The sequence below is a fragment of the Lynx rufus genome, unplaced genomic scaffold (genome assembly GCF_022079265.1).
Source record: "Lynx rufus isolate CCGP_SWC_20201006 ecotype Redwood Valley unplaced genomic scaffold, mLynRuf1.p SCAF_7, whole genome shotgun sequence".
NCBI classification, from domain to species: domain Eukaryota; kingdom Metazoa; phylum Chordata; class Mammalia; order Carnivora; family Felidae; genus Lynx; species Lynx rufus.
In genome coordinates this window covers 107,554,112-107,569,258 of record NW_025814889.1, presented here as the reverse complement: position 1 = coordinate 107,569,258, position 15,147 = coordinate 107,554,112, and the positions used below count along the sequence as shown (strand labels likewise).

General features: G+C 37.3%; 1 protein-coding gene across 1 annotated transcript in view; it reads left to right on the top strand.

Annotated features, from left to right (window-relative positions):
- The first annotated feature begins 213 nt into the window (after positions 1 to 213).
- Positions 214 to 15,147, top strand: part of SLC6A15 (solute carrier family 6 member 15) — a 37,339-nt gene continuing 22,405 nt past the window's right edge. The window contains exon 1 of the mRNA XM_047067178.1: positions 214 to 473. The gene's annotated coding sequence lies outside the window, so the exon portion shown is untranslated. The remainder of the gene's footprint in view (positions 474 to 15,147) is intronic.

Here is a 15,147-nt window from a genome sequence, read left to right as displayed (position 1 = left end):
GCTGGGCAGCCGCAGCGGCCTCTGCGTCAAGGAGCGGCGGGGCGGGGAGGTGCGGCGCCCAGCCGGACGACCTGGCTCCCTTCCCCCGCGGCGCCCGCAGCCTCCCCCTCTCCCCCGCAGCGGGTCGGCGGCCGCAGCGCGGGCGGGCCGGGCACGTGGGCGCCTCCGTCACACCCTCACTCACACCCTCACACACACCCGCGCGCACGCACCCGCGCGCCTGCATCTCGTGCTCCTTCCCTGGCCGACACACCGGCGCTCGCGAGTCCCTAGCAGCCAGCCCGCAGGGCAGCGACACCCCCACCCCCCCGGCTCCAGCCCAGCCCCAGGGCCCGCCCGAGGTCAGCGGCTGCTTCTCTCTGGACAGCTCCTTCGCGGCCTCTGTCGCAGCCACTTGGACCCGACCCTTTGCCACTGCCGCTGCTGTCGGGACGTGGGAGAAGCGAGAGGCGCCCGGTGGAGACACGGGAACGGTAATGACACGCTCCTACAGCTAAGAGCACGGTTTTAGGCAGGGCGGGGCTCCCCGTTAGCCACCCCGGAGCCCGGGGACAGGGGCGCGAGCGGACTTGATGGATGGATCCCGGGAAGGACTCGAGCTGGGTCCTGGGGTGAGGGGAGGGGGGGCGGCGGGCGGCTCTAAAGCTTTTGAGGGTGAAGTTGGGCTCGGCGCGCGACCCTCCAGGCTGTGTCTTGCACCTGTGCACAATGGGGGGAGGAGGCGAGAGCCGCGAGTAGGGGAAGCACATGGGTTGAAACGTTCCGCCATCCTTCCTTCTCGCGGTGGAAATCGCCTACGGCATCCCCGAGAAACTAGTGGCTTCCAAGTCCAGTGAGGGCTGGACGTGGGGGCGGGGGGTCCGACTGGGGCAAGCCCGAGAGGAAAGTTGGTAGGGTCTGGACGGAGCGAGGCGCTTCCGAGGTTCTAGGGGAGTTAGCAGCCGATCCCCGTGCGGGTGGGCGGCGGGGCGGGGAGAGGAGCCAGGCTCATTTCTCATTCGCTTCTCGTTGCTTTTGGCCACTGCCGAACGCGATCCCCCGAGGCTGTGTGTTTTCACGTGACCCCCGTTCCCCCTAGCCTGAGGCATCCTGGATCAAGGGTCCTAAAGCGGGCCTTTCGCCGCACAGGGCACGTGGCTCCAGAAGAAAGCACAGCCTGTGTGTTTTTCTGCGCATCCAGGAATTTGAGCGTGTGGCGGTGAGATGGTGGTGCGGGGATGTGAAGGAGAGGATGGGCGGAACGGGAAACCCAGACCATTTCTACACCATTCGCTCGGCTCGTATGTGCGTGGCCTGGGCAGAGGACGGTTTGGAGTACAGGGAGGGGCTTCCGGATCAAAACATGCAGGCATACCAGCCTCGTAAAGGCGAACGAATCGCAACGCCGAGCCGAGACATCCCGGGGACAGGCGTGGACCCACCCTGTCGCAGAGGCCGCAAGAACGGGAATTCTTTTCCGTTAAGCCGAGGAGCGGCGTTTGCCGCGCGTGGGAGAGGGAAGCCCCCAGGCTCGCGCTCCGTGGCGTCTCGCTCCCTTCCCTCCTTCCATCCTCTTCCTTCCCAGGGAAAGGTTGGAGTAAGACGGGGCGGGGTCCGCACTCCGGCGCGGTGACGTCAGCAGTGTTTGGGTGCTTATGCAAATGAGGCTGCATTCTTTGCTCCCAGTCGGGTCGTTCCCTTCCAGGTCTTAAAGGTAGACCCAGCCTTTCTTAGCCTGCATCGTTTGTATGGTTCACTGCCCGAGAGCACCAAGAGGACTGGAGGGTTCGCTTTGTGTACTGCGTTTAAGAGCCTCATCACCCAGTTTTAAAAACTGTTTATGCCTGGTTGCTTTCCGGGGATACAGGAAACAAACTGTTTGCTTTAGGAAGTATCGTTCTCTGACGAAGCAACCTTGTAGAGGTTCTTACCCCCCCTTCCCCCGCCGCATTTCTTTTCCGCAACAACAGTGTTGACATGCAGACTACTTTTGTCTTTGACGCCTCCTACTAGTTTTGACTTATGTAGTAAGTACTTAATAAGTACTTGATGCAATGAATTTTCCTTGAAGAGTGTCTCATTATATTCGGCATATTCGATCATCAGAATCATACTTTATTTTTGTGTGCGTACCCTTTGTATCCACATGATCAATGATCCGTGTTGATTTATTGGAGTAAAATATATTATTGAATTCATTGGACATTTTCATCCAAATGAAACATGTAATGTGTTCTTTTTTTCCAGGAAGGCAGCAATTAACACTATTCTGAAAGGAAGACAGTCTCTTATGTTGACAAGTTTTCTTTTCTCTGATTGTATATTGTTTCTTGATTCCAGAATTACTGTGTACCTCCAATATATGTTAACTCAAGAGATAGTATTTTAATGGCATTAAGAAAGCTATTTATATGTGTTTCTAGAAAATAAGTGCTATGTCATCCAAATAATAACATAAGTAAGAAATACCATCTTGGTCTGTTGAGGCTGCCAATAGCAAAATACCATACCCTGGGAGCTTTATAAACAATAGAAATTTATTTCTCATGGTTTTGGAGGCTTAGAATTCAAGGTACCAGCAGATTTGGTGTCTGGTGAGAGCCTGCTCTCTGGTTCATAGATGGCAACTTTCACTGTGTCCTCACATGTTGGAAGGAGCTAGTTAGCTCTCTGAAGTTACTTTTATTACCCCAAAAAGCCTCATCTCCTAATACAATCATCCTGGTGTTAGAATTTCAACATATGAATTTGGAATGGAGGACACAAACATTCAAATCATAGCAAATAGTAGAAGAATTTTTAAATTGGCTAATAGCTATTTGAGATACCAATAATCAAATGAAATGCCTTACTGGTCAATTGACAACTTAAGTTAGAATAATTACTAAAACCTAAACTCTATGTTTATAATCATTAATTTACCCAGTGATCAGTGTTCAAATTTTGCTGTGTGCATGTTAGAAAATACAGTTGTCCTGTCATAAAATAAAACTTGTGTATAAATAGGTAAGAAATTTGTATTGTGTTGAACTCTGGGTTTATTTCCCAGGTAATTAAAAAGACATTGACTTAGAATGATAGACCTGAAAGAGACCTTGCTGATTATCAAAAGCTCTGAAAACTTTTGCTTCTCAATTTACTTCTCCACTTCTTTTGGGTAATGTGTTAACTCTTTATTACTACATACATATATGCATGATTGGATATATTAATATATTCTATGCAGAGTAATATTAAAATGGTTTCTGAGCAGATGCCATTAACAGAATTCCATGGGCGTAGTCTGATACATGAAAACATTTAAAGTTACACGGCAGGACTCTTTATATTTATTTCCAATTTCCCTTATAACTTAAAATAAACCCTAACTACTCTTCTGGATGCATATGGTAAACTTTTAATGAATTTATCGACTTAAATATTAACTTTGACCAATAGTGATTTACTTATATTTCTCTGTGAATAACAAGCCCCAGAGACTGGGCTACAGGGTGGTTTTGAATGCACAGTATCACTTGTTGGAGAACTGTTTTCAGTCTTGAAGGTCACATTATTTCCTTGTGATTAATGCACTAAGGTATCCTTTCACATAAGATTCATTGATTGTTATCTTTGAATGAAATGCTTACACTGGGAGTTGTTTCACTGGTCAGATTGACAAAGATAAAAAAAAAATGACTCACTGTTCAAGAGGGCAGAGGGAAACAGGCAGTCTCATACATGCTAGTTGTAGTACAAGTTGAGACAACTTTTATAAAGAGCCACTTGTCAGTATTTACCTAAATTATAGAAGCACATAACCTCTTATCAAGTAGTTCCTCTTCTAACAACGTATTCTGTAGATATGCAAATGCCAGATATACAAAGTCAGTTGCTTGAACATTGATTCAGATTGTCAGAAATAACCTAATAGATCATGCCATGGTCTATCATATAATTATTAAGACAAAACAAAACAAACAAAAGGCAAAAACGAGCAATTGTAATGAGAGCAAAAGTTTTTGAAGAATTTTTAAGTGAAAAACGAAAAGGCAGAGTTATACATATAGTGACAGTTGTGTAAAAAAAAACAGGTTGGGTGGGTGGAAGAACACACCTATTAGCTTGAATATATACCAATACCTGTGGAGGACTTTGGTGACTTATAGGGAGATGGGGGTGAAACTGATATGCTGAGGGAAAGAATGGGAATACTTTTCACTTTATGCCATTTGATACTATATAACTGTATTACTTATTCCAAGTATAGATTAAAATATATTCTAAGGTGAAAACAATAGTTGGGGTGCCTGGCTGTCTCAGTTGGTAGAACATGTCGTGAGTTCAAGCCCCATGGCGCTGGGTGTGGAGCCTATCCAGGCATCAGATGCTGCCAAATGAGTAAGGTATAAAAGCCAATGAGTATTTTGGCTCCATGATTTTTTTAGTATCTGAATTTACAAGAAAGTCTCTACTTTCAACATTATTAATAGTAAAATTATATTAGAGCAGCAGATGAGATTTAGTGGAATCATTAAATTTAGCCAGTTTTATTAGGATAAAAATACAAAGAAAATTGTTTTTAGTGAGTTGAGTAGGGTTTTAAAACAATTTTTATTTTAGATGGTTATAGATTCACATGTAGTTGCTCAAAGATAATACAGAAGCTCTATGTGCTCTTCACCCAATTTCCTGAAAATGTAACATCTTGAAAAACTTTTAGTTTTGTTGGTTGTTTCCTTTGCTGTGCAGAAGCTTTTTATCTTCATAAGGTCCCAGTAATTCACTTTTGCTTTTAATTCCCTTGCCTTTGGGGATGTGTCGAGTAAGAGATTGCTACGGCTGAGGTCAGAGAGGTCTTTTCCTGCTTTCTCCTCTAAGGTTTTGATGGTTTCCTGTCTCACATTTAGGTCCTTTATCCATTTTGAGTTTATTTTTGTATGAAAACCAATTTGTCAATAAATTTCATATATATATATAAAAAAAAAAGAAAAACTGTTTTACAACATCATAATCAGAATATTGACATTGATAAAGTCAAGTTATGGAACAGTTCCATCACTGTAAGGATCCCTGTGTTACCCTTTATAACTACAACCACATCACTCTGTTCTTCATATTTATTATTTTGCATTTCAAGAATGTTATCAAAATGGAATCATATAATATGCAACATTTTGAAGTTGGCTTTTTCCACTCAGCATAATTGTCTATAGATTCATCCAAGTTGTGTATGTCACTAGTTTGTTTATTTTTATTTTTGAGTAGTACTCCATGGTATGGATTTACCAAAGTTTGTTTAACCATTCACCCATTAAATGACATCTGGGTTGTTTCCAGGTTAGGGTTATTATGAATAAAGCTGCTATGGATACTCATTTACAAGTTTTATGGAAGATAAATTCTCATTTCTCCAGCATAAATGCCCAGGAGTGCAATTTCTGGGTTATATGATCGTTGCTTGTTTAGTTTATTCTCACCAGCAAAGTATGAATGATCCAATTTCTCTGTATCCTTGCCAGAATTTTGTCATCCCTATATTTTAGTTGTTTTGAGAGGTATGCAATGACATCTCATTGTAGTTTTAATTAGCATTTCCCTAATGGCTAATAATGTTGAACCTCATTTCATGTGCTCATTTGCCATCCACGCATTGTATTCAGTGAAATGCCCCTGTATGTCTTTTACCCATATTTTTAATTGTTGAGTTTTATGAATTTCTTATAGGTCCTAAATACAGACCCTTTCCCAGATATGTGGTCTGCAAATATTTTTCTTTCAGTCTTTAGCTTATTTTTTTGTCCTCTTAATGGGTTCTTTCACAGAGTAAAAGTTTTACGTTTGAAGTCCAGTTTACCAAATTTTGCTCTGATGGATTTTGCTGTTGATGACATATCTAAGAGCTCTTTGCTTAGCTCTAGATTGCAAAGATTTTCTCCAATGATTTATTTAAGACATCTTTATAGTTTTATATTTTACATTTAAACATTTTTTTCTGGCATTATCTGCTTATAGTTTTAGTATCAGAGTAATACTAGCTTCACTAGCTTCATAAAATGAATTCTGAAGTGTTCCATTACTTCTGTTGTCTAGAAGAGATTGTGCAGAGTTGGTGTTAATTCTTCTTTAAATGTCTGATAGGGTTCCCCATTGAATCCAGGTAGGTCTAGAGATTGCTTTTGTGAGAGTTTAAAAATAATGCATTTAAGTTCCTTAATAGATATAGAGCTATTACATGATCTGTTTGATATTGGGTAAGTTGTGGTGGTTCGTGTTTTTCAAGGAATTTGTCCACTTTATCTAAGTTGTTAACTTATGTGTATAGAGTGTTTTGCTACTCTTCCCTTATGATCAGTTTGATGTCTGCAGGTTTTGTTATTATAATTCCTGTTTCATTTCTGATATATAACTGCCTTAAACATAAGGCTGACCACATGGAACTTTACATGAGAATAACTAAATGTGTCTTTTAAGATTAATATTTATCTTACGGTTAAAAGAAAATCACTGCATGGGTTTAAACTCTAAGTTACATCCCTTTTGCATGGGTCTAGCCCCTTTGTGAACAGTTCCTTGGACAATATTTTAAATTTCAGTAGAATTAAATATTTATACTTCCAGTTAAATTCAGTGAATATTCAGTTTATCTCCTCCATAGGCAAATGTTTAAATTATCTGTTGCTACATTGCAAACTGCACCCCCCCACACACACACCATTTTTTTTTTTTTTTCAATAGATTTGAAACAATGATTTATTTAGCCTCTTAGCGTCTGTTACCTTTCTGGTATTATAATAACTTAAAACAATAATGAATTACTATTTCTTATTATTTTGTGTGTTGTCTGGGCTCAGCTGAGTACTTCATCTGTTCCATTTGGTATGTGCTGGCAGCTGGACTGGGGCTAGAATGTCAGTGCCTTTGTTCTTGTGCCTAGGGCTTCAGCTTAAATGGCCGAACAATTGGTGGCTGACTGAGACTTTTTCTCTCTCTTTCCATGTGAGATTTCTAGCAGGGCATATGGACTTTTATATACAGTGTCTGAATTCCAGAAGAGTGAAAGCAGAAACTTTCAAGCTTCTTCAGGCCTAGCCTTGGAACTTGCAGTGTCACTTCTGCCTTCTACTGGTCCAAGCAGGTTCAGTTACTTCCAGAATTCAAACTCAAGTTCAGGTACAGCCCAGAATTAAGAGAAAAGGAAATAGGCTCCGTTTCCTAATGGGAGGAGTAGCAGGCAGGCATGCGCAGCATTGAGAGGAACTAAAAACACTCTTTTTGCAAACAATCTACTACGGGAAATAAGTAAGAAAGATCATACTTGATATTTTATGATGGTCATGAATAAAACATGGTGATGAATAAAACATTTGCCTCCAAATTCATTTTTCATGATAGGACAATACAACTATATAAATAAGTGTGATATAATATTCTATGCCTGTAGTCAGCTAAAAAATATGTCTACCTACTAATTCTTGGTACTTGTGAATGTCACCATATATGGAAAAAGAGTCTTGGCAGACATAATCCTCTAATGAAGAGATTATCCTGATATGTACAGATGGGTGCTACATGTCACCACAATGTCCTCTTACATGAAAGAGTCAAAGGGGATTAGATACACACAGAAGAGGAGGAGACAGTGTGAGGATGGAGGTAGTAATAGGAGGGATGTGGCTATAAGTTAAGGCATGCTGGCAGTCTCCAGAAGCTAGAAAAGGCAAGGAACAGACTATTCCCTAGATCTCTTGAGGGAGGGACCTTCCCATGCCTTGATTTTGGTTTATTGAAATTACTTTGTATCTCTGATTTCCAGATCTTTGAAGAATTCATTTATGCTATTTGAAGCCACTAAATTTGAAGTAATTTGTTACAGCATTCTTAGGAAATGCGTATAGTGTCTAAATCTGAGGTGTTTTCAATATGTAATTTAAGTGTTTAGGAGAACTTTTGTCTATTTTTAAAATGTTTAAGAGATTTATTAAAATACTTAAGTGAGATTTAAACTCTGTCCTTGATTCATAGAAATCAACAAAAAATATATTTCAATTTATCGAAATTACCTTATAATTTTGCAATAATTGCCAGGTCACAGGAAGTTACAAAAGGAGGTCCTTGTGTACCCTTCACCTGGGCTCTCTCATTTTACAATCTTGTATAAATGTACAGTACAATATCAAAACCAGTGTGTTGATATTAGGATAGCCGGAGAGTTTGTCAGGGTCCCTGCCTGTGTGTGTATATATGTGTATGGTTTTTTGCAGTTTTATCAAATGTGTAGCTTCCTGTGATCCTTAACCACAATGAAGATACTAAACTGTACCATCTCACAAGATTCCTTTGTCCTTTATAGCACACCCACCGGCCCTTCTCTCCCCTGACTGCTAGCAACCACTGTTCTGTGGTTCATCTACGTAATTATGTTATCTTACAAATGTTATATAAGTGAATAATTATGCAATATGTATCCTTTTAATATTGGCTTTTCCCCCATGCAGCATCATTTCCTTGAGGTTCATCCAAGTTATCGCATGTATCAATAATTCTTTCCTTTTTATTGCTGATATTGGATGACACGATGTACTACAACTTGTTTAACCACTCACTCATTGATGGACATTTAGGTAGTTTTCAGTTTGGAGCTATTATAAATAAAGTTGATAAGAACATTTATGTGCAAGTTATTGCTTGAAAATAAGTTTTTATTTCTCTGGGATATATGTCTAAGAGTGCAAATTGCTGGTCAGTGTGATAACTCTATTATTAGTGCTAAAAGAAACTGCCAGCTATTTTTTAGAGTGGCTGTCCTGTTTTATGTTTCTATCAGCTACATATGATTGATCTAGCCTCTTTTCATGCCTACCAACTTTTGGTTTCTTTACTTTTTAAAATTTGTTTTCAATTTTAGCCATCCTGATTGGTGTGTTATAGTCCACCTTTTTGGGGGCAAAATATATAAAGTTTAAGTTCGATTTTGTATTGTCATTTGCAAAAAATTGTTTCTCTTCTTTTGATTGGCTCTGTGATTTTTGTCATCTTTTTGCTTAGTGCAAACATTTTATGTAAAGGGGATATAATTTGGAAAAGAAATGCTTAGGTTGATTTCTGTATTGTTGAAATTTTCTGTATTACTTATGAAGATCATTAATTCTGTGTGTTGTAGAATCTCTTATTTTTTTTCTCTCACAATTATTCCATAACTATAAACGTCTCAAGATGTGTCATTTTTTTCTTGGGTGTTGCAATTGGTTTCACATTTTGTTTTTATTCGAATAGTCTTTACTTTTTATCCTATATATTAAGAATTAGAAAAGTAAATTTCATTTGGATCCACAGTACATGTCAGACTCGGTGTTCATAATTGGTTCGTATTTAAAGAAAATTTTATTCAGTAAAATTTGTAATTGCCCAAGTCGGGGAGATAATTCGCTGTTGTTCTAGTTCTTTATTAATAAAATATTAAGCTTGTGGCAAGTACCAGTAATTAGCCAGTGCACACATGTCTGTTTGAGTCCTCTCTTGTCTCTAAGATGCAAGTGCCTGCCTGTTATTTTAAGTCTGCATATTTTCACTGGAAATGTTAATTAGAGTTTAATTAAGTTACAAAAGAGGTTGTAACAATAGTTTAGGAGCTAAAAAGTCTTGAAAGATAGGGTAAGAATTGCACAATACTTTGAGTTAATTATATAGTGAAGTGAAAATATTAGTAAGACTAATTAAGACAAATGCTGAGAATATTGTCTATTCTATTAACAATATCAGGAATTAAAAATGTGGTATGACTACAAAGCCTACAGCTATTAAAAAACTGCAGAATATTATGAATCACTTTCTGCAAACAAATTTGACAATTTAAATGAGATGGACAAATTCTTTGAAAAATACAAGTCACCAAAAATAACACATGAAAAAGAAAGTCTCGGTAGCTGTATATCAATGAAATAAATCGAATTTTTAATTAAAAATATTCTCTGAAAGAAAACTCCAGGCCCAGATGGCTTTATGGGTGAGTGCTGCCAAACATGTAAGGAAGAAATAAAACTAATTCTACGTATATTCTCTCAGAAAATAAATGAGAGGCCATTTTAAAACTCCATTTATAAGTCTACCAAAATCATAAAAGCAAAATCCAAGAGAAAAAATTATTGATCCATGTTCCCATAAAGTTGAAAAAATCCTTACCAAAATATTTGCAAACTGATTCCAGTAACATATTAAAAAGGTAATACATCTTGACCAGTGGGTTTGTTTCATAATGAAAAATTGGTCTAAAATACAAAAACAATTGATGTTATTATATTGATAGATTAAGAAGTTATATGATTATCCTAATACAGGTAAAAAATTATGCACCAAAATTAAATAGTGACTCAGGATTAAAAAAAATAATAATGACCCTTACTGAACTAGGAATAAAAAGAAACTGTCCTAAACTGACAAAAGGCATCTATGAAAAAAAAAAAAATCCATAACTAACATTGTACTTAGTAAAATATTGAGTACTTTCCAATTAGCATCAGGGCATAGATGAAGATGTCTGTTCTTAATACTTCTGTTCAAAATTTTAGTGGATGTCACAGCCAGTATGGTAAGTCAAGAAAAAGAAATTAAAGGTAAACAATGAGAGACCCAAACTGTCTTTATTTACCTTTAACATATTGTGTATATAAAAATTCTAAGGGATCTTAAAACAACATCAGCTCAATTTCAGCATTGTTGCAGGATAGGAAACGTGTATTTAAAATGAACTTTTTCCAGAGAGAAATTAAAGAAGATATAAATAAATGAAGAGATATACCAAGTTCGTAGATTGGAAAATTCTATGTTTTAAGATGTCAGTGCTCCCCAAATGGGTTTATAGAATCAATGAAATCCTGGTCAGAATTATAGCAAGCTGGTTTTTTTGGTTGTTTTTTTTGGGTTTTTTTTTTTTTGTTTTTTTTTTTGTTTTTTTTTGGTGGAGGGGTGTAGAATTAACCAGCTGACTTCAAAATTTATGTGGAAAGGCAAGGAAATAATCTCAAAAAAGAAAAAAGACATTAAAAATGCTTAGGGTTGAGAAGCACTGAGTTAGAAATTTATTATGTTGATATAAAAATGTTTTCAATCTTGTTTTAAGTGCTTTAGTCTTTTTTTTCTGAAAAATTACATACGAAGATAATTAAAGCAATACAAAGATAGGAGAATGAGAAAAATGTAAATATAAGTCCAAATTTAAGTAATGTAACATCCCCAACATTTATTGTGATGAATAGAAAGACACCAGTTGTTTTACATTTATAGTGTTGTATTATTCAGAGTTCTTTGTTTGAAAGTTGCAGAAACTGATGCTGGCTAAGAGGCAAAAATAAAGTAAAATAAGGAAGAAATACTGGCAAGGCTCAGGAGCTCAGGGGCTCAAAGGAACAATGGGGTGCTTGGCAATGAGATGGAAAAGGGCAAGAATGAAAACAGTTCTTAAAAATAGGAACCAGAATCCATGACTACAGTAGTAGTTACTGCCTGGGCATAATGCCTTTGGAATTGAGTGAGATGCCAATCTTTTGATCTCTTTGTTCGTCTCCTCAAGAATCAAAATCCAAAGAGAGGAATTCTAACTGGACAAGTGTAGATTATTTTCAAAGATGGTGGCAATATTTTTCTCTTCTCTCTACTTGTACTTTTGCAATCTGACTTTGTTGCTCATGCCATCAAAAAGTGGTGTTTATCCATTCTGTAATCAATCTGGACTTAGATGTGTGACTTGCTTTGGCCAGTGAAACATTAGCAAATGCTAAACAAACAGAGGCTTTACTAGCACCCACAGGTTGGGCTTACTTCTTTTGGCTAGAGTTGGAAGTCTGAGCTTATAATGTGAACAAGTTGGAGCTAGCATTTTGTAGAGACTACATATAGGAGAACCAAAGTGCTCTGACTTATAGACTGCCTCCTGTCAGAATGTGAGTGAGGCCATCTTAGACCATCCTTCCCCACTTCAGTTGATAGATGACTGTAGTGGAGAAATGACCTGAGTCAAGACGAATGAAAGAACTGTTCATCTAAGCCTAGTTCAAATTGCAAACACACAGAATCATAAGCAACTAAAACATTTGTTTATTAAGTTTTGAGGTAATTTGTTATGCAGCAATAGAAAACTGTTACTAGACAACAAAGTTATGTTACAACAATTTAAACATAGCATTGGCTCTGGACTTACCATTATTCTTAATAGAATAATTTGCAACAAGCCAGTTGTAACATAATACAACTGTAAGAGGAATGATAGTCATAGTAATGAAAGAAGACGTATATTGAGTTCTCTCAACGTGCTGGCATGTACCCAAGCACTTTATTATTAGGTAACAGGGTAACTTAGCCAAGCTCATAGAACCATAAGTGATAGAAATAGGATTTGAACTCAATCTGATTCTAGAATCTAGATATAAGTGTTTGGCATCAATACATGTCTCTTCACAGCAAGAAATATTAATTTCTGCAAGATCCCATTAAAAGTAAATCAGGAGGATTATATGAAAATGTGAAGAGGTTGGGCATTATCATTTTTTTCAACTATGGGTTTCATATTTAGAAGGTACCCTGAGTTGCTTCCTGATATGAAAGATGAGAACATCCTCATACTTTTATTTCTTTCTGTCTTCTCCCATTTAATTCCCAATTTTTGTCAGTTATTTTTTAAATTTTAATTTATATTTTCCCGTAAACATAATTCATATAGATTTTAAAGTTTATTTCTTGTTTAAATTAACGTTCACTGCTATCCTTTAACATGCCTTCTCTATTACTGAGATACTTACTTTGTTTTCTCTCTTGGTTGGCCAAAGTTCACGATCATGTAACCTGTTTCTCTCCCTCCCCAATAGGGATCATCAGATCTCTTTTAGATAAGAATATTTGCCTGTGGCCTTTATAATTAGAATACAAAATAATTGATTACAAAAATTAGAAAGTAAGTATTTTTTCCTCTTAGTTTTGTTTAGTTTTGTTTTGTTTTAGAGGTTATTAAGTATACTGGGAAGTCTTTTTATTTCCCCTTTCTACTCTGCTTGAAGTCCCTAGGAATCTTTATGCCAGTATTTTTCAGTGTTGACCCTTCTGTATTATTATTATTTGAAAATATGAGTATAAGCAAAACTTCTGTTAGTATTTTATGTTATATTAATTCTATTTTCTTTCCTGGGTACACCAATTTTATGGTTGTTGTATCACCTTTATCTGACTTCCATTTCCATTAGCTTTTTCTCTGAATTACTTTAAAATATTTGACTCTTTTCATTCTTTTTGAGAAGTTTCCTTAAGTCTATTCTGATGTCTGTGGATGTACTTGTAGCAGCCTTTATTTGTTCCGAATATGCCTTTTATTCCTATAATGAATATTCCAATTTCTATATTTAGTATTCATCCACCTAACTTTTTATTTCTATTCATATTTAATATCTTTTCTTTGATTTTTTTAAAGGGGAACTTTTTGATCTTTAATTTATTGAATCTCTGAGTTTGTTTTTTTTTTTTAATAAGTAATCTACTTGAAACTCTTGAGCATTCTGTTTCCTGACATATATTTTCCACCTTTGTCTTTGCTTATATTTCTTTCCCTCTCAAATACTACCACTCCATCTCCCTGGTTCCATATAAAACCCTTTCATTCTTAGTAATTGCTTATCTTTGAATGTGTAGAGTTCTATCTTGTCACACTATTTTATAAAGAAATTCATGTCATTCAAATGGAGCCTGGATTGAGTGGTCTAGGAAACTCCACATCTTCAATTCAGATTTATTCTCTGGAATGGTGGTTGTCAATTTTTTTCAAGATAGTGAGAAATATTTTAGGCTTTGCAGTACATACAAAGTGACTCTGCTGTTGCAGCACAAAATTACCTATGGAAAAGATGTAAATGTGTGGGCATGGCTATCTATGTTCCATTAGAATTTTATTTATAAAATCAGACAGTGTGTTGTATTTGACCCATGGGCAATATTTTACTGATGTTGGATCTTGAATATCTGTTGCTCAGGGGTAGAGAGGAGGCCTTTTGCCAGTAGTGATGTACACTGATAATGCAACTCATAGGTGCAGTGAAGTGCAGTAAATAATAGCTTGATTCTGTCACAGGAATGGTTGGTGCTAGCTTGGCAGAAGCTGTGCAGTTCCTTGAAACTGATTATCCTACTTCCTGTGTGACCTGTAGAGTAGTGATACTTTATTACTTTCTACCTCACTTCCTTCCTGGACATTCTGGCTTCATTTCTTCTTTTCCCAGATGTAGCAATGACCAATATATTTTTGGCAGTAGTCAACCTGGCTTTTTATTCTCTTTTTAATCTATATATATGGCCTACTTTTATTAACTAGGATCTTCAGGTAAGCTTTGAGCATCATAAAAAATGATATAATTTAGAAAAGTTAGGTCTTGAAAATATGAAGTTAATTTACTTTCCAAATTGTTGTCTTACATACTGAGTTTTTACAAATCCATTCAGAAATTCAATTTATATCTTTACATTTGGTTTTATGCAGCCTCTGAAAGGAATGTCTCTGACTCAATGAGTATAGGTCCTTGGAGTAAAAAATCAACCCCCCCCAAAACAACCAAATGTGTAATAGTGCAGAATACTTGTAGTTATCATAACAATATTATTCTGTCCTACTTCTTGGAGTTCATTCACTTCACAGACAAGTTTAAACCTTAAGAATGTGAGATGAGTAAGATAAAGCCATTCTCCAGGCAGAGCTTATGGCCTAGTGAAGAGAGCTCTAAATAAGTGAAACAACCTATTTAACATCCTTTTTAGTATGTTTAATATTATAAAGGTTGCCTAGGACTAATGTACTATATAATCTGTATATATAGATAGGTTTCATATATTAGATATATTTTAGGCATTTATAATATACCATTGTATTTAAATTTTGTTTATATTTGACGATTTTTTTTCGTGGAAAATATGAACTCTGGGTACTCTGATAGAAACGTTAAAAACATTTTTTTTAAATGTTTCTTTATTTTTGAGAGAGAGACAGAGCACGAGTGAGGAAGGAGCAGGAAGAGAGGGAGACACAGAATCCGAAGCAGGCTCCAGGCTCTGAGTTGTCAGCACAGAGCCTGAATCTGGGCTCGAGCTCACAAGCTGTGAGATCATGATCTGAGCCTAAGCTGGACGCTCAACCAATTGAGCCACCCAGGCGCTCCT